Source organism: Ornithorhynchus anatinus, chromosome 12, assembly GCF_004115215.2.
Source record: "Ornithorhynchus anatinus isolate Pmale09 chromosome 12, mOrnAna1.pri.v4, whole genome shotgun sequence".
NCBI lineage: Eukaryota > Metazoa > Chordata > Mammalia > Monotremata > Ornithorhynchidae > Ornithorhynchus > Ornithorhynchus anatinus.
This window is the reverse complement of record NC_041739.1, coordinates 37,619,920-37,637,980: the sequence shown is the minus strand read 5'-3', so window position 1 is coordinate 37,637,980 and position 18,061 is coordinate 37,619,920. Positions and strand designations below refer to the sequence as shown.

Here is an 18,061-nt window from a genome sequence, read left to right as displayed (position 1 = left end):
CCTCTCCGTCCCGCGGATGGGGTCGTGGGCGCACGGGTGTCCCACCCATCGACAGAATCGAGGGCCCCGGCTATTCTAGGCCCCGTGGCCGAGTCGGATGGGACCCGCTCCCCGCACGGAGGCTCGGACGGTACGGATCCCTTGAGCCGAGAGAGGCAGCTGCTTCTTTTCTCACTTACCCGGCAGCTGACCCCTCTGTCCGACTGACCTGTGGTGACGCTACATCTCACCTTTGCTATAGTGATGGATTCCAGGAATTCATCTTTCAATGTCCAGCGAGCGTGAGAATCGATTTGACAGAGCCCCACGCTGCAGAGGGATGATCCGCCGGGCCGAGGTGATGCCCTGAATGGCCTCTGCTTGGAGTGTGATACTCTATCGGATGTTTCCTCGACTCATCCTACCCTGATCCGTGCACCGTTGAGATCGGCGCGGGGCTCCTTTCAGAGTGTGATCCGACGGCTTCGACGCGCACCTCCCCTTCTCCCCATCTGCCCCGTTCTAAAACCCGAGACTCACTGTAGGAACCTCCGCTGGGTAGGAGGTGGTAGAACGTGGGTAGGATGGAAGAATGATGGGACTGAAGCTTTTCTACCGGTCCCAACCAAAGCCCGCCCAAATTTATGGAACCCGACCTAAAGAGACGCGTGGGGGACGGTGAGCCCGAGTGGCCGGTCTCCTTCGCCCCGTCCTCTGAGGCTCTCCTCTGTGGCCAAACTCTCCGGTCTCCGGGACATCCTGTCATCTCGTAGCCTGAGAGGGACCGGTAACGGAGTTCGAAAAACAGAGGTTTCTTTCGCGGACGCCCTTCTCCCTCTCCCCGACCCAACTTCGAACCTATCGTCGAGACAGATGAGGACCGTAGACGGGCCACGTCGGCTGAGCTGACTGCAACTCTCCGCACTTTTGACGCTTAACGGCCGTCTCCAAAGACGGGCACGCTGGACTTCCGGAAGACAAATACCAACATTATTATTATTATTATTATTAAGACACATCTGTCCCACGGTGTGAGGTCCCTTCTCCGAGAACTGAATGTGTGTGGGGAGAACCCGCGTATGGGACGGCAGACGCGGTGAGGTTGACCCCTCTGTGGAATCGAGGGCCCCGGGCCTGCTCGGTCCCACGGTCTAATCCGACGGAGCCTCGGCTTCCGAAACCGACCCGGGTGGTCTGTGGGCGGTCCCTTCCCCCCGTCCTTTCCCGAGTCTAAAGGATGACTGGGTCTTTACATGACGAGTGTATCCATCCGAGGGGGTGCGGGGAGGAAAACGGACATGAAAGGTGAACCGCAGGCCGCCTCCTGGAGAAGATGTCATCTGACGGGATCCTTAAAGGTGCAGGTCAAGGATCATCCGTGGGGGAAGGGTGGAGGTCCAAGAAAAAAGGGAAAGCGAGACAATATTAAGAGATGAGAGAAAAACATAGAACACAAAGAGAGGCAGGCATGATGATTAGCTCACCTCAAGAGTGAAATGTAAGGGCTAAGTTGTAGATGAAGTAGGGAGACTAGGTAGTGAGAAGCTGGGAGACCATCTGAAACCTAAAAAGACTGGGGATAGCGTGAGAGCTGAAGAGTATTCATTAGATTGTATTTAGGGAGCAATTAGTGTGTGCACAGCTTGGTACTCACTCCGGAGGATACACAGATGCGTTCCCTGCTCACTATGACTCATCGCCCTCTCCGCCACCCCCCCCACCCCTGTAGCCCCATCATCCCCGACGCCACCGTCCCGGCCAACGCCTCGGTCCTCGCTCTCTGGGCCCACCCACGGTCCGCGTTCGATTCTTATACCGGACCCAACGCTTCCCCTCTCAGGGTCATACCTGGAGAGTTTCCAGGGCTCTACCGGTCTCGAAGACAGAACGGAGACTTGAGGCTTATCCGTTCGGTTCCTAGCGTGTCGGCTAGCGACCGGCAGGCGATCCGCTCAAAGTCAAAACTCCCCCGGGCTGGACGGGCCGGGAGAGAGTCGAGGGCGGGGACTCGGGTTTACGGTGCAGAAGGAGGTGAAGGTAGACCGCTTTTGCATTTTGACCGAAAATACTCTAGGGATACGTTAACGGAACAATGGAGTTGGGGAATTCCCGGGAAAGATGCTTCTGCGGCAACACTGTGGGTGAGACACGACTCGGTGGCGTAAAACAAGACGAGACACGGCACTCGAGAGAGGACGAAAGAACCATCGACGGCCACGCCTTTTGCCCTTTATGAGCTTAAGGGCTGCGGTGGGAGACAGTCATTGTCATATGCAAACATATTACAGAAACACACAGCATTGGAGTTGAAAGGCAAACGATTTGGTTTGAGACAGACCGAGCCACAGCGACACCGCAGACGAGGGAGATGTCAGAAGTGACGGGAGATGCACGTTGCGCGAGGAAGTTCCTCCCGGCCCCGGCGACTCCACGTGATCTGCGCCGAACGGAACGGCCGGCGGCCGGTCGGTCGCGACCTCATCCGTGCTTTGGGCCCCGTCCCTCTCATCTCAGCTCCCCCGGGAAAGCGGGCAGACATCTGTCGGTCGAAAAGGATGGCCCCGGTGACGAGCGTCCTATTAGGGTGGACGGCTTAGGACTCTCTCTCTCCTGCCTTCTCTGTACCAAGAAAGTCAAGACGAGTCCTTGGGGGAGCAGACTGTTCATCCCAGATAGGCCTCGAGATTCCCCTGGGCTCACTGGGTCTCCTCTGGAGACGGGGGTGGGGGATGGACACACATGGACACACACGGACACACACGGTCTCACCGTTGATGCTGACCTCCCACACCCCTGGGAGCAACCCGTAACAGATATGCAAAGGTCCCTTCTTTAGGAGCTTTCTAGAAATGGGCAAGGTGGTGCCAATAAAAACTGTTCACTACTCTGCTCTACCTATCTTTTCATACTGGACGCCCCCTCTTCAACAGAAATCAATGCCCTCACCCCCTTCTGCCCCCACCAAATATCAGGCCTATAGACTGGCATTCCCGAGTCCAGACATCCCCAGTACGTTTGTACACTGGGCACAAGTCGGTGTCTAATACAGGGCCTGCATTTTCAGCTCCAGGGTCTACGTGCTTGACGCTCAAGGAAACCTATCTACTGCACCTCAGTGAGTCTCTTTACATTGACATGCATCTCCTACCAAAATTTCTAGAACTCAATTTCTCAGAAAAGGATAAGGTAGATAGTGACAATCCATGCCTTCCTCCATACTACCACCTACCTGGCTTCCTCAGAAACCATCGTCACACACAGAAGAGTCCCTTCTTTGGGGACGGTTGATGTGCCAGGCGAATCTGAAGTGATGGGAAGGTTTGATCCGTCAACAGAAGCGAGGGCCCCGGGCCTTCGGTCCTACGGCCGAGTCAAACGGAACCGGACCCCGTTTCGGTAACCGGCTTGTGTGTCCACGGTGACGTCCTCTTCCTCGCGGTTCTATCCCCCCCAACCCCCACCAGGTTCACACGCACACACTCAACACCTTCCCTTGGATGGAACGGTATGGACCATGAGTCCTTCTCAATAACGGGGCAAGTCTGAAAATTGACCTGACAGTCAAAAGTGTGGAGGGATGATCCTCAAGGCTAGAGAAATACAAGGGGCAGCCTCTGGATTTTCCTAGAGTCATATTTCTTGAGAATTGACTGTATTAAGCATTCGGGAGAGTACAATGCACACAGACACATTCCCTGCCCATAGAGCTCACAGTCTAGAAAGGGACGGGACAGACAATTTACATACACGAATCACTAAATACATAAATTACAGATAGATTGATAGACATTCACACACGGGCTGTGGGGATAGGAGGAAGAATGAATAAAGACCATAAGTCAGGGTGACGCATAAGGGAGCGGAAGAAGAGGGCTTAGGTAAGGCCTTTTAGTGGAGATGTGTCTTCGGTAAGGCTTTGAAGTGGTGGAGAGCAATTATCAGTCTGATAGGGGGAAGGAGGATATGTGGAACAGGTCGGTGGGGAGATAGGTGAGATCGAGAAGGTTGGCGTTAGAGGAACAGAGTGTGTTGGCTGGGTTGTACTTGGAGAATAGTGACGTGACATAGCAGTAGTGGTTACTTTTGTTTGTTGCAGAGGTGGATGGTCAACCCCTGGAGTTTTCTGAACAGCGGGGAAACTTGGTGTGAACATTTCTGTAAGAAAACCATCCGGGTAGCAGACCAGAGTATAGCCTGGACGGGAGGCCAGCGAGGAGGCTGATGTGATCGTCGAGGCGGATAGGATGAGTGCTTGCATTAATGCGGTAGCAGTTTGAATGGAGAACTAGGGGCAGATTTTAGCAATGGATAGAGACCGTAGAGAGAGTACAGTACTCTCTGTAGAGAAAGTAATCGCTAGTCAGAGTCTCCCCTCTCCCATTCCCGCCCCCAAACCATGGACGGTAGGGACTTGAGGCCATGGAATTTCCCACCGAGTAGCGGAGCTGTTTGAACAAGTGACTCCGGGGACTCGCCGCCGAGGCCTTTCCCGGCGACACGGTACCAGACCCCGGAGCATCGGCCCGAAGAAGGTGGGGGGCGAACGGGGCCGCTCCACCGGTCCTGGCTGACGTGCATCCGAAACCTCGGCGGGAATGCGTCGATCTGTGATCCCCAGTTTGCCTCTCTCGGCCTGCCCCTCCGTCCTCGGGCGAGAACCGCTACTGAATCGCCGGATGCCGACGTCTCCGGGACAGCCGGGGGCCTCCAAGCTGGGGAGAGAAGGGTAGGGGTTTCAGGTGACTTTTTGTCTTAGCAAGCATTCAATTCTCCCACCTACCAAAAACCTCGACGCCGTGAGAGGGCAGGTCTCCAAGACCGGGCACATTTGAAAACAGTGGATAGGAATTATTTTGGCACAGAAGTTCTGCTTGGAGATAGTAATCAGAAAGGGTAGAAAAGTGGATGCCAGTGTTCAGACAATGCAAAGGAAGGGAAATCAAAGGCAAAATTTGAAGAGACCGATTTTGAAATCTGGAAGAGGTGAGATAGCTCGGAAGGATGAGGAGTGGGGGAGTTAGGCATGAGAGTCCATGAGGGAGGGGAGGCATTGTTGCTGAGGGGAAGAGAGAGCCAATTTAAATGCATTCTCACTGGCTAGCGGATCCTTGAGGGGTTTCTAGTGGCGGGAATCTCCACCACAGCCCTCCATGGCATGAGGGATCAGATGGTGCTCCTGTGAGTTGAGAAGGAAATGGCAGGAGATTCATACAATGCAGTTTCTCCCAAACAGACATTCCTCGACGCCCCACCCTCTCAAATCAACCTATTGTTCAACAGGCAGGAGAGAAGTCCCTTTTTTGAGGACTGAGTACATGCAGGGTGACTGAAGGCGGGACCTGGATCCCTCCATAGAGTTCAAGGACCCGGATCTTCAGTCCCACGATCAAATCTGACAGAGCCAGTGCACGGCACGGAGCCCCACACCCCACTTCCCGAACCGGCTTCCGTTTCCACAGTGGCATCCGCTTCCTCACTCTTCAATCCCCTCCACCTGGCTAACACGCTCCACTGTCATTCATGTATGCACAAAACCAATCCCTTTCCTACGTGGTAGAGATACAGCCCGTGGCTCCATCTCAATTGCAGGGCAAGGCTAAGAATTCACCTGACAGTCCAAACGGTGGAGGAATGGTCCTCAAGCCCTGGGGAACGCATTGGGGGGCCTCTGGAGAGAGTGTAATTGCGAGTCCAAGTTTTCCCGCCCCAACCTGTGCACTGCCAGGCTTTGAGGCTGTGGGACTTCCTGCCGGGTCCCAGAACCACCTGGACACACAACCTGGGGGGACTCACTGCCGGGGTCTCATTGGGCAAAATGGTACGCGACCCGGGAGCTTCGGTCTGAGGGAACCGAGTTATCATTGGTGCTCATCCGCCGGTTCCGGCCGTCGTTACGTTACCTCGGTGGAGGACGGCTGTGCTAGTGATGTTGAAGGTTTGTGCTCCTGACCGTGCCCTCCATCTACGGCTGAGGACCACAGCTACATCGCCGCACGCTCACGCCTCTGGGAAAATCGACCGTCTCAAAGTGGGAGAGAGAAGGGTAGGGATGTCAGATAGTTTGTTTAGTGGGCAAATATTCCATTCTCCCTCCTCCCAGGGACCCCAACACCAGAAAAGGTGAGATCTACAGACACAATCAATCACACCTAAGCTGAATGAAAAACTCCACCCTACTAATACCTATCTGCTAGTCCAGGAGGAGCTTGTATGCCAGGGACTTCAGGTCCAACCCAAACTGGGCAAAAATCAGTTTTGAGTACGATGCCGGCACTCCACGCACGCGGTCCGTACCTGTGATGACTCAATCCACTAACTCTGCTTTTCAGAGAAGAATGGCATAGATACACTGACAGTCCACACCCCGATTGCCGACAGCCTAGGCAGGTTCCTTCTCCAGGGCCACGGGGTGTACTGGTTGACCCTGCCAACAGGACGGTAGGTGCAGAGATATTTGCCCTAAGTAGAGAATTAAGGGCCCCAGATCTTCTCTGGCCTTAAGTCGGACAAAACCCATTCCCTGCAAAGAGCCCCAGGCCCAGTTCTATAACTAGCCTCCATACTGAGAGTGTTAGCCTTCTCCTATCCTTCCCCAAATGCTAGCCCCATTATTCTCTTCTACTCTCTCTCTCTCTCTCTCTCTCTCTCTCTCACACACACACACACACACACACACACATATGCAGACACACAAAATCTCCTTTCCTTTGTGGTGGCAACATGGTCCCCACAGTTCAATCCCTCACTGGTGGGACAAGTCAGGGGATTGATTCGACTGTCCCCACACTGCAAAGGGGACGGTACCCAAGGCCAGGATGATGCATTCTCTCTGGAGAGAAACAGCTGGTCAGATTCTTCCCTTGGCCATCCTACCCCAAATGATACATTACAGGCCACTTTCTATGTCTGTACCAGCAAGACAAGAAGGTGGCAAGGGTGTGGAAAAATCTTGGGACTCACCCCAAGACCTCCTCTGGGGCTCTCTGCAGCCAGGCACAATACCCGGGAACAACTGTTAGTGGAGCTTCTCCAACCGTCCTGGCTGAAAACCATTTGGGGTTGAGCAAACTGGCCTTGGATCCGTGAGCCTGAGCATCCGGGTTTCCCCGTACTGCCCTTGGAGATCCTCATCTGCTGACAAACACTTCAGTCTCCAGGAGAATGAGTTCTCACACCTGCAGAAGGTAGGATAGGAGATTGCAGACAATCTGTATTTTGGGGGGGTTTTGGGGGGACAAGGGGAAAAAAAACTCTGCCTCTGTCTCCCCCCACTCCCACCCAACACTGACCACCACAGTGAAGCTGACTACAATACTCTGCCCTATCAATCATTAGCTGCTCCCTCCCCAGAATCCCAGCAGGGTCTCATTCTTCAGGGCCTGAAGGCCCAGAACAACTGTACAAGTCCATTTTTAGGGTGAAGCCTGCCCGCTCCGTTCCCGCCGCACCTCACCATTGTGGACGTGGTCACGGATGGGAGTCGGCATGCCTCTGCTTCTGAAAGAGAAATGAAGTGGACACATGGATGTCATCTATCCCACCCACCCTGACCCTACACTCCCAGAAGCCACCATGGGCAGGCGCAGACAGGTACCGTCTCCGGGAATCTATCTTGTACTGGTTCACCCTGCAGAAGGCAGTTGGAGGCAAACAGGGTTTGACCCATCTCTAGAATTAAGGGCCCTGGGTCTTCTCAATCCCATAATTAAACAAGATCACATCCTTGTGCAGAGCCTCAGTCTCTGGTCTTCTTCTTCCCTTCTCCAGGGTCTGAGGATGTGCAGGGTGACCCACATACAGGACTATGGACACAGAGAGATTTGACCCACCTAGAGAAGCAAGGCTCCCGGTCTTCTCGGCCCCTACGGTCACATCCAACAGAACCGGTTTCCTGCCCAGAGCCTCAGCTTCCGGAGCCAGTCTCCTTACCAAGATCGGCAGCCCCCGTCTCATTATTCTAGCCCCAAAACTAAACCCATCGTTCTCTCTCTCTCACACACACGCACAAACACACACATATAAGCCAAACCTTCCCTCTGTGGTGGCAGCGGAGCTTAGAGCCCACCTTTCCAGGGTGGGGGAAATCTGAGAATTGATTTGACTGGACCCACACTGCAAGGGGATGGTTCTCAAGGCCAGGGCGAGCCGTTGAGCAACCTCTACTTGCCGAGTAATAGCTGGTCAGATTCTCCCTCGAGTCATCCTACGCCGAGCTGTGCATTTCAGGGGGTTGGTGCTGTGGGACTCCTGTTTGCGTCCTAGCTGATGGGTCACAGACCTGGTTGGGGGCAGGGGGGAGGGGAGGGGGAAAGAGCAAGTTCATGACCTGTCAAGCTGCAGTATTGCCTAGTACAGAGAGCACAGGCCTGGGAGTCCAAAGGAGCTGGTATCAAGCCTGGCCCTGCCACTTTGCTGTTTTACTTTGGACAAGTCACTTCACTTCTCTGTGCCCCAGTTACTTCTCCTGTAAAATGGGGATTAAGACAGAGAGCCCCATGTGCAACAGGGACTGTGTCCAACCCCATTTGCTTCCATCCATCCTCATGTTTAGTATAGCGCCTGGCACATAGTAAGCACTTAACAAAGGTCATTTTTATTATCGTCATTATTATGAGTGTCACAAAATTCTGAAACACAGGGCTTTGGAGCAAACTTTTCTCCACTCTTTGGGTCGAGTGGAGGGTTGACTGCCTCCTTGCAGTTCTCATTTTACTGATTCTTGCCCCCAAAAGGACCCTGCACCCCATATCGGTCTCACTCAAACTATCACTCCAAAGCTTTCAGCTGAGGAAACTAGTTGCACTCACAATGCAGTTTCCATGAACAACTGTTGCCCTTCCAGAAGCCCCACACTGTTTTGGTCTCAGCCCAGATTCCCTGTTACGCTCTTCTCCCAAGTCATGGGCCACGCACAGACACACAAAACCTGACATGGCAAATTGACCCATTCTTGATGCTGGGTCCTGTTTCTCCCCAGGCCTTCCCCACCATCGGCACCAAGGGGTTCCTTTCTCTGGGCACCAGAGTTCTGTGTGGGGCGATGCTGAAGACCGGGCTGCGGACGCAGGTAGCTTTGACCCATCTATAGATTTAAGGGCACCGGGTCTTCTCCGGTCCACGGTCGAGTCGGCAGAATCTATTCCCGATAAGGAGCCGAGATCCAGGGCCGGCCTCGGGGCTGCGTGAGAGGAGGCCGCCCATCCCCGCCCCCAGTCTAGCACCTACTTGTCACCTTGACGTGCTCCCTTTCTTTGTCCTCCCCCCCCGCCCCGATCCCCACTTATATCAATGTCTGTCTCCCCCACTAGACTGTAGGCTCACTGTGGGCAGGAAATGGGTCTGTTTATTGGGATACTCTACTCTCCCAAGCCCTCAGTATAGTGCTCTGAACACAGTAAGTGCTCAATAAATACGCTGCAATGAATGAACACCACCCTCACGCCTCAAAGTCAACCCCACGATGCAAACACGTATCTCCAACAAACCCAACGCTTTCTGGAGGAGGCAGCAGATAGGCCCTGGCGACACAATATTTCGCCTCAAGGAATTGGCATTGTTGGATTGGGGTTGAGGGATTGGTCTTAACTCAGTCTCTGGAGAAGCCCGGGCAGCCAACCGGTCGGTGTCCACACTGCACGGTCAACAGCCTCGTGGCCGTGGAGAGCTCGAGCGGGCCTTATCCGGATGAAAGGCGGGCGAGTGGTCCATCGCGACCTAGTCCGTTCTATCGGTGCCTTCCCTCACCTCGGCTCCCCTGTGAACACAAGCGATGTTTGGTCAAAAAGGAACACCCAAATGACAGGCATGGTTTTAGGGTGCACAGGGGAGGGGTCTCTACCGTGGCTACTCTGAGCCAACCAAGTTAAGACAAGTTCTTGGGGAAGAACTTTCTTAACTTTCTCTTTCTTCCAGATAGGCCTCAGGACACCTTTGCTCTCTGGGTCTCCTCTGGCCACTTGGATAAGCAAGTGTCCACCCCAGGGGAGAGACAGATGTGTCTCTACTGACCCGGACATCGGGAATGGTGGCTCCTAGCCCCAAATGACACTTGGATTGCTTATAGATCTTTTAGGCCACCCTGCACACGACACACAGAATTTGCTAACTACTAAGTACTTAGAAGGGTACAGTATAAGAAGGAGACACGGTCCCTGCCTTTCAGGAGATTACCTTTTAGCAGGGCAAATAGGTACCCGTCATATTCTAAGACTTCTTCCTACTGGCGCTTTGAATGTCAAGGTGCCATAGGGGATTAGGATTAGTGAATGCCCAGCTCTTGAAGTGCTGAGAGCACTGAAGTAGAAGTTTGGGGGGAAAAATAGGGTGGTAGGATGAAAAGTGAATCGAGAATCACACACTGCCTCCTGGAGAAGATGTCACCTTAGAAGATCCTTAAAGATGGAAGACACTGTCTCTTGAGAAGGTTGGGGAGGACTTAGAGGGTCAAAGGAAGAGTAAGCGAGAGAAGAGTGAGAAATGCGAGACAGAGAGAGAGGGGCACGATGAGGAGCTCACCTCAAGAGTAAACTGTGTGGGCTAAATCGTAGGGAGACAAGAATGAGGCTAGGTATTAGATATCTAGGGGACCATCTGATGTCTACAGGAGTGGGGAGAGCCTGAGAATAGAAGGAGGATCCAACCATGGGGGTCACCCACAGGAAGTGTCAGAGGAAGAGCAAGAAAGAAAAGCCCAAGAAGAAAACCATGAGGGGGCTGTGAAGGGGAAATTGAGAGGACGTAGAGTTCACAGGGGAACAGGGTGGTCCACACTGTCACACGCAGCTGAGAAAACAAGAAAGACATGATGGAGAATGAGGACTCTTTTTTAGTCGTGATAGTATTGACTCATACTTCCTACATGAAGAGCTTGTTATGAAGCACTGGCAGTTGCCTTGGTGACAAGAAGGGAGGTAGGGCCCTGGGGGTTTAAGGCAGGAGTTAAGAGTCTGGGATAGATGGTGAAAGCAATAGGCATGGGAGTCATTCAGGGAGGGGAATCGTTGTAGCTGAGCAGAAGACAGGTTAAGTTAAATTCCTTCTCACCGCCTATGAGATCGTCGAGGTGGTCCTAGTACATACATTCCCTCCAGCAGCACTCTGCCGCCTAAGTGGTCTGACGGTGCTCCTGTAAGTTGAGAAGGAAACGGGAGGAGATGCAAACCAATGCGGTTTCTCCAAAATAAAGGCATCCCCCCACCCCACTCAATCAAGTTACTTCTCAACAGCTCTGAGAGGACCACCATCTATGCCCTGGCTTCTCCACTCTTCCCTCCCCCTGCCTTTGGATTCCCACAGTCCCAACCTGGGAGAGGTCTGGACTTCAAGAGCAAGAAGGTTCCAGTGCATTGGCAGACTAAGCGGGAGAGTGATAAGACCTGCAGTACCCAGGACCCAATCTTTCTATGCTCCCTACAAAAACTCAGGTTGGAGGTTAAAGGATACCATTCATTCATTCGGATTTATTGAGCATTTACTGTGTGCAGAGCGCTGTACTGAGTGCTTGGCAAGTACAATCCAGCAATAAAGAGAGAGACAATCCCTGCCCTTACCAGAACAGAAAAGAAGGGAATGTGTGGACACTCGCCACCCCCTCCCCGCAAATCCTTCCTTTTGTGGTGGCAACATAATCTATAGTTTAATCTCTTACTGGTGGGGATAAGTCTGGGGATTGGCTAGAGGATGCCCACACTGCAAGTAGATGGTCCTCAAAGCCAGGGCCAAGAGGTGAATGGAAACTATTTCATCTGGTATCTGTGAATTGCTTTCTGGGTGCCAGGCACTGTACTGAGCGCTGGGGTCGATACAAGCAAATCATGTTGGACCCAGTCCCTGTCCCATGAGGGGCTCACAGTCTTCATTCCCATTGAACCTATGAGGAAACTGAGGCACAGAGAAGTGAAGTGACTTGACAAAGGCCACCCAGCAGATAAGCAGCGGAGTCAGGATTAGAACCCATGACCTTCTGACTCCCAGGCCTATGCCTTATCCACTATCCCATGCTGCTTCTCCATCTATTTGGAGAGGAATAGCTGGTCAGATCATGCCCTTGGTCATCCTATCCCGAGCTGAGCTCTATGGGGCTCTTTCTGTCTCTGATCTGAGAAGGCATGGAGCTGGTAATGGTGTGGGCAAAAATTGGGTTCACCACCAAAACCTCCTTCGGTTGCCTGGTGGAGAGGCCTGGAGCATCGCTGGCACGGAACTGAATTGTCATGGGAGATTCTCCACCGGTCTTGGGTGAAACCCATTTGGGTTGAGGAAACTGGCCTTGGAAGGCACATGTGGATTCCTGAGCCAGAGGGGCCGGGTTCCCCCATCCCGCCCTCTGACGTTCTCATCTGTTGCCCAACACTTCAGTCTCCAGGAGCATCACTTCTCCCCTTCACAACACCACTAAAGTCTGCCCTTTCCTCTCCACCTAAACTGCTACCAAATTACTGCAGTCATTCATGCTATCCCACCTAGAATACTGCATCAGCCTCCTTTCTGACCTCCCAACCTCCTGCCTCTCCCCACTCCAATCCATACCTAACTCCGCTGCCCGGATCATCTTTCTACAGAAACCCTATAGGACATGTCACCCCCTTCCTCAAAAATCTCCAGGGATTGCCTATCCACCTCCATATCAAACAAAACTCCTCACCACTGGCTTCAAAGCTCTCCATCACCACGCCCCCTCCTGCCTCACCTCACATCTCTCTTTCTGCAACCCAGCCCAGAACTTAACTCCTCTGGAACTCACCTTCTCACTGTGCCCTCCAACTCTCCTGTCTTGCTGCCGACCACTGGCCCACTGATCTGGAACGCCCTCCCTCCTCAAATCTGCCAGATGATTACTCTCCCCCCACCCTTCAAACCCTTACTGAAGGAACATCTCCTTCAGGAAGACTTCCCAGCCCCACTTTTCCTCATCTCCCACTCCCTTCTGCATCTCCCTGACTGGTTCCCTCTGTTCTTCCTCCTTCCCCTCGGCACTTATGTATCCATCTGCAATTTTATTTCTTTATATTGATGTCTGTTAATTTGTATGGATGTCTGCCTCCCTGCCCAAGACTGTGAGCTCCTAGTGAGCAGGGATTGTCTCTTTATTGCTGTACTGTACTTTCCCAACTGCTTAGTACAGTGCTCTGCACAGAGTAAATGCTCAATAAAAATCACTGAATGAATGAGTGGTAAGAGATTACAGACAACCTAGGCTTTTTTCCCCCCTTTTGGCCACTCTTTTCCCCCTCCTTGCCCCAAAACACTGACCACCACAGCTAAGCTGACTGCAACCCTCTGCTCTATCAATACTTACCTGCCTCCTTCTGAGAACCTCAGTAAAGGCTCATTTTCCAGGGACTGGAGGTCCAGAACACCCAGTCAATTTCTATTACAAGTCACTCCAGTGCTGCTCCTCCCCACCACACCCCTGTTGGAATGGTCTCCGACAGGAATACGTACAACGCCACTTCTCAGAGAGGAATGGGGTGGACACACGGATGCCACCCTGTCCTGCTCCTGAAACTACACTTCCAGAAGCTGCCACACTAGGCCCAAACTGGTCCCTTCAGTTGACCCCGCACTCAGGGCTGTGGGCACACGGATGTTTGACCCATCTAGAGCATTAAGGGCCCAGGTGGTTCTCAGTCTCTCTGTCAAGTCAAACAGGGTGGGTTCCCCACGCCAAACCTCAGCCTCCATTTGAGTCAGTCTCTGTACCAAGAGTGGCAGCCCCATTTTCATTCTCCTTACCCCAAAGCTAACCCCACTCACATACATATACAAGCACCAACACAAAAAGAAAACCAACCCTTTGTAGCGGGAACATAACCCACAGCTCCCTCTCTCAATGATGGGGCATTAGGAGAATTGATTTAACTGTGCCTACACTGCAAAGGGATAGTCCTTAAGGTAAGGGTGATGAATTGAGCAGTCTCTGTTTGGAGCATAATAGGAGGTCAGATTCTTCCTACCCTGAGCTGTGCACTGCTGAGGTTGGTCCTATGGGGTTCCTTTCTGAATCAGAGCTGACAGGACAGACTCGCACACCCATTCCTGCCCCCAACCCGCTCCAAGACACGGGACTCACTGCAGAGCCCTGCATTGGTTAGGAGGCAGTAGATCCTGGGTCTGATGGAAGTGAAATGTCACCGGAGCTTCTCCACCGGTCCTGTCTGAAACCCTTCTGGAGTTGAAGAACCTGGCCTTCAAAGACAAATGTGGATGAATGAGTCTGAGGGGCCGGGTTCCCCCACCCTCTGCTCCAGATGCTAGGCCCAGAGAGGATACTGCCTACAGACAGAGAAGGATTCTCCTTTCTCCAGGAACTGAGGATGTGCAGTGTGACCCTGCGGACAGGATGATGAACACAGGGAGATTTGACCCATATCTAGAATTATGGGCCCCGGATCTTCTCTGTTTCACAGTCGAGTCCTACAGAACCTGTTCCCTGTCAGAGCCTCAGCTTTCAGAACCAGCCTCTGTACCAAGGTTGGAAGCTCCCACCTCTCCATCTTTTCCCAAAAGTTAACCCCATCACACATTCACAAACTCTACCCCACCCCCGACCTCCACCCCCTGCTACCTTGCCTTTGAACAGCTAGTACAGGTGTTGGCTCCATTTCTGCACGGGAGTGGGTTGCAGTTCTGGGAACCTGACACTGGGGTCCAGAACTCCACATCTTCCCACTCATACCTTGTCCTCCCCCTTGATTTCCATTAAGGTAGATGACACCACCATCCCTTGTGTCTCACAAGCCCACAACATTGCTCAAATCGGCCCTTTCCTCTCTATCCAAACTGCTACCACCTCCATATAATCACTCAGCCTATCCTTCCTACATCAGCATCCTTGCTGACCACCCAGGCTCCTGCCTCTCCCAACTCCAATCGACCTTCACGTGAAACAAAAACTCCTCACTCTTGGCTTCAAAGCTCTCCATCACCTTGCCCCCTCCTACCTCACCTCCCTTCTCTCTTTCTCAGCCCACCCAGTACATGCCGCTCCGCTGCCCTTCACGTCCTCGTGGCCCCTCGCTGGCTCATGTCCCACCGTCGATCCCTGGCCCACGTCCTACTGCTGCCCTGGAATGCCCTCCCTCCTCACATCTGCCAAACTAAGTCCCTTCCCTTTTTCAAGGCCCTACTGAGAGCTCACCTCCTCCAGGAGGCCTTCCCAGACTGAGTCCCCATTTCCTTCTGCTACTCCTCCTCTCTCCATTCCCCCTTCTCCCACCCTCTACTCTTCCCCTCCCCACAGCATTGTGCATATTTGTATATATCATTAATTACTCTAGTCATTTTGTTAATGAGGTGTATATATCTATGATTCTATTTATCTTGGTGATATCTACGCCAGGCTACTTCTTCTGTTCTGTTTTGCTTTGCTGTCTTTCTCCCCCGTTTTGACTGTGAGCCCGTTATTGGGCAGAGATTGTCTTCATCTGTTGCCAAATTGTACATTCCAAGCGTTTAGGATAGTGCTCTGCACACAGTAAGCACTCAATAAATACGAATGAATAAATGAACACTTCATTTTGCTGACCAGATCATTTTTCGACAGCAATGTTCAGAATGTGCCACCCGCTCCTCAAAAACACTCCAGTGGTTGCACATCCACCTCCTCCTCAAACAACAACTCTTTACCCTTGGCCTTCAAGCAGTTCATCACTTTGTTCCCCCCTACCTCACATCACTACTCTCCTAATACAATCCAGCTCTCTCCTAATACAATCCAGCTCCTCTCCTCTTGGCTCCTCTAATGTCAACCTTCTCACTCTGCTGTGATCTCCCCTATTTCATCCCCGACCGCTTGCTCACATCCCGCCTCGGGCCTCAAACGCTCTCCCTCCTCAAGTCCAACAGACAACTACGCTCCCCCACTTTCAAGCCTTATTGAAGGCACATCTCCACCAGGCGGCCTTCCCCCATTGCTCTTCTCCCACCCCCTGCCGCGTCGCCCTGACTTGCTCCCTTGGTTCTTCCCCGATCCCCTGGCATTTATGTACATATCTGTCATTTATATATTTCTATTAATGTCTGCCTCCCCCACTCTGGAACATCAGCTTGTTGTGGGTAGGGTATGTACTCTCCAAAACACTTAATACAATGCTCTGCATCCAAGAATACCTCAATAAATACAATGGAATGGAACTGGATCCCACCACAACTCGAGCACTGCCTTGCATTGAGAATGTGGGATTTCCTGCAGGGTCCGGGAGCTGGCTAGAAACTGAACTGGGGAAACTTACTGCCGAGGCCTCTTCCGGCACCACGGTAAAGGACCCCGGAGCATCGGTGGCGTATAATTGGAGCTCCTCTGCTGGTCTGGTCCGATGCCCATCTGAAACCTTGGCAGGGACATCTGGATTGATGCTCCTGAACGCTTGGGTTTCTCACCCTGCCCTCTCTCAGCACCTGAGGACCACATCGCAGTCACCACATATTGATGTCTCCGGGAGAATCAACGACCCGGAAGCTAGTGAGAAAGGGGTAGGTGTTTCAGGCAACCATTTCTGTTGTTTTGTAAACGCTCAATTCTCGCTCTTTCCAATGACCCCAACCTCGGGAGAGGTGAGGTCTACAGACACAGACAATCAATCCCACTTCAATTGAATGCAACTCTCTGCTCTACTAATACTTAGCCACCCCTTCCAAATCGGTTAGTCCAGGAAGAGCCTGTACTCCAGGGACTGGAGGTCCAACCCAAACTGGACAAAATTCAGTTTGTTTGTCTTCCATGTTCCCTGTCTACATCTGTGACAACTCAATCTCTGAACTCTGTTTTTCAGAAAGGAATAGAGTTCACACACTAATAGGCTTCCTGGCTGACTCCGGACCCTAGATTCCCAGAAGCAACCACTGGCAGGTCAAGACAGTTCTCTTTGTTCTATTCCTTGCTCTACCTCTTATCTGCTGTGTGATCTTGGACCAGACACTTCACTTTCCTGAGCCTTGGTTACCCCATCTGTAAAATGGAGATTGAGTTTGTGAGCCCCAAGTGGGACAGAAACTGTGTCCAACCCAATATGCTTGTTTCCACGCCAGCACTTACAACAGTGCTTGGCACATAGTAAGCACTTCAATAATATACCAATAATAAGTATTATTATTATTCTCCAGGGCCTGAGGGTGAGCAGGTTGACTCTGCAGACAGGACTGTGGGTGCAGGAAGTTTTGACCCATCTGGAGAATTAAGGGTCCTGGGTCTTCTCAGTTCCACAGTCAAGTAAGGCAGAAACAGTTCCTTGCACAGACCCCTGGGACCCTATTTCCAGAACCGGCTTCCTTGCCAAGAGTGGCAGCCCCCTACTTGTTGTAACCCCTTCATGTACACACACATACACACACACACACACACCACCATCCCTTTAACATGGCAGTATAGCCTGTGGCTCCATCTGTCCACAACAGGGTGAGTCTGGAGATGCATCTCACTGTGCCCACACTGCAGGAAGAGAGTCCTCCGCTGGGGAGATGCAACAAGCAGCCTCTGTAGACAGAGTAGGAGACAGTCAGATTTGCCCGTTGGTCATCCAGATCTGAGCCGTAAACTGCCAGGGCTATGGTTCTTCGGCCAAGGTCTCAAAACTAGCTGGACACAGTGGTGGAGGGTTTGGGAGTCACCGTCAAAACTTCCTCTGTGGACGGGGGCAAAAAAGCCTCAAGTTGACACGAGCGGGGCAGTGCTCAAGCTTCTCAAATGGTCCTGGCCGAGGAATTCCCGGACTTGGGAAATCTCTCCTCTGAGCGGACCATCGACCGCCGCCTGGGACGGAGGATGCTGACATCTCTCCGCCGAGGCATCCCAAACAGGTGCAGACGGTGGACCGCCAGCCGGGATGGACATCTCCCCGAGGACACGACACGCATGATGACGATGGAGTTGATGACGACAGAGGGGTTTCTGTTTCAAAATCTGGAAATGTTCCATGTACCTGCAAAATAGGACACCACTCAATTGAAAGAAACGTCCAGTTTTTTTTGACACTTCCCCGTTTTCAGTCACATCTCAAAGTCAGATTGGGACCCCCTGCAGCTCTGATTTCCAGAGAGGAATGGCAAGGCAACATTCCTGCACTTCTCCCGCCCCTACCCCCCC

General features: G+C 52.5%; 2 long non-coding RNA genes across 2 annotated transcripts; both read right to left on the bottom strand.

Annotated features, from left to right (window-relative positions):
- Positions 1–5,074: 5,074 nt before the first annotated feature.
- LOC114815599 lies at positions 5,075–7,148 on the bottom strand. Its single transcript, XR_003763397.1, has 4 exons — positions 6,940–7,148; positions 6,274–6,403; positions 5,880–6,001; positions 5,075–5,155 (listed from the first exon to the last, which is right to left on the bottom strand). It is a non-coding gene; the product is annotated as an uncharacterized LOC114815599 (long non-coding RNA).
- Positions 7,149–9,579: 2,431 nt separating this feature from the next.
- Positions 9,580–16,917, bottom strand: LOC114815600. Its single transcript, XR_003763398.2, has 3 exons — positions 16,212–16,917; positions 11,023–11,104; positions 9,580–9,733 (listed from the first exon to the last, which is right to left on the bottom strand). It is a non-coding gene; the product is annotated as an uncharacterized LOC114815600 (long non-coding RNA).
- Between the last annotated feature and the right edge of the window lie 1,144 nt (positions 16,918–18,061).